We start from the raw sequence: 2,113 nt of genomic DNA, 5'->3' as shown, positions 1-2,113 counted from the left end.
AAAATCAATTGTCCAAATTTGAATCTCATCTTCTTATCTTTCTTCACATCTTCTAGATTCACCATCAGTTAGCTTCTTAGTGCCTCAGCCAAATCATAGTCAATGTTCTCTTTTACCTTCCAGTAGGCAGTATGAATAGTTGTTGTCGGTATGTTGTTCATTCTGCTTGAATAATAAATCTTGTACCCGATCACCATAGAGGCATATTTCACAGCTAGATCATTGATGTTGTTTACTGTCATGGCTCTACCATCCCATCTTGATCTTGTCAACTTCTCAACATCATTCTTGGGTACTAATCTTGGTAAGGGTACTTCACCAGTTGAGAAAAATTCGGTTACTGCATGGATGAGTTCCTTGGTTATTTTATGCAATCGATCCAACCACATAAATTGATCATGAATGGGACTCAAAACAAATCTAACTAACTCATTATCAAAATCATTAATGAAGTTGACTACACGATGGAACCCTTTCTCGATGACACTCTTAAATTGCTCTTTCAGTATGCCCTTGTTATCACACAATGATCTATATTGTTCATAAATAATGGATACACCCATGTTATCCAGTTTGCAATGATAAAAAGATCTAACATCTTCGACATGCAAAAATCCATACGGTACATTGGATGGGGCACCGACAGGGTCTGTTTCTTCTGATTTAAAAGGATTTCATTTAAACTTCGGTCGTGGCCTCTCGGTCACATCAACAAGATGCAAAGTATCCATACTAAAATATGGGAAACTTCAAAGGAAAGAGTAAGATTCGCTGATAAATACCTTTCCTTCTTCTAAACTAGGGTTACACATCGTCAAAACCTTCAACATCGTTCGCTGATTCACAATGTTCTTCCAATCACATGCAGAGTGTTTCAATCACAAACTTTTCTTTGCTCTTCTCGCTCACCAAATGCTCTCAATATCACAGTGTGACAAATGAAATTCAAAATCTTCTTTTTATTTGTTTTAAAACTACTGCATTAAATGCTTTAACCGACAAAACCCTAAAACGCCTAAAAATACTCTTAAGCATATTACCGGTTGCTAAAACTCAATGATATTTACCGGTTATGATTCAAAAAGACTTATAAATGTCAAAATGCATCGGAATATGTAGAATTAACTTACAGTACTTCATCCAGGGGTTCATCTCAAGATTTTACAATATGCTCACCCCAAGTTGTAGAAACAACTTAGTTTGTCGGTGATGGATTCTCCACACTAGGTGAAGAATTTAATTCCTCAATTGGTTTGTCATTACTCTTCTTCTTCTAGGTTCTATTCATCTCAGCTCTGGTTTCTTCAATATCAAATTTTTGCTTTCCTTTCTAGTTTGAAGGATGATTCACTGGTTGGTTCTTTTGTGTTCTGCAAAACTTAGCAATGTGCCTCGGTTTCTTACAATGATAACATGCCATTCCAGATGCTTTCCACAGTCCTGTATTGCCTCTACCTGTCCTTCTATAGTTCATTGCCACATGTCCAAAGTTGTTGTAGATTGCACAAATCACATTAATTCTTTTCTCCATCTCATAATAACTAGACCGGTTAACATAGGGTCTTTGTCAATTAGCGCTTCTCTGGTCATTGAAATTCCTTCTCCAATCACCAACAGTTCTTGGATTCATATGAGGTGTTGTATTATTAGCTCCATACCTACATACGATAGATCTATGCCCATACATGTTGTATGTATAACAGTAACCTTCAAATTTTCTAGGCACATATCTAGTATTAGGTCTATAACCAATATTAGCATCAAATTTGCTTCTACAAACATTAGCAGTATGTCCTAGTTTATGACAATTAAAACAAATAGGTTTGTAAGCTTTCTTACCGATAGAATTATGAGCCTTAGGAGTTGTTTTACCTTCATGCATGTTTCTCTTGGTACCAGAAGGTTATCCTTCCTCAAATGTATTGTATCATAACCCAGATGTATCAACCTTCATCCTTTGAGATTGGATCTATTCATCCAGCACTGTAGAACTCTTGTTGAATTTTGCAAGCTTCTCATTAGCTTTTGTAAGCTCTTTAGTAAGATCTTCATTTTGCTTCATAAGAGTCTCTCTAAGAGACATTTCCATGTCAAGATTTGTTTTGACTTCTTC

The sequence above is a fragment of the Cryptomeria japonica genome, chromosome 6 (assembly GCF_030272615.1).
Source record: "Cryptomeria japonica chromosome 6, Sugi_1.0, whole genome shotgun sequence".
In the NCBI taxonomy this organism is placed as follows: domain Eukaryota; kingdom Viridiplantae; phylum Streptophyta; class Pinopsida; order Cupressales; family Cupressaceae; genus Cryptomeria; species Cryptomeria japonica.
This window is presented reverse-complemented; position numbering follows the sequence as displayed.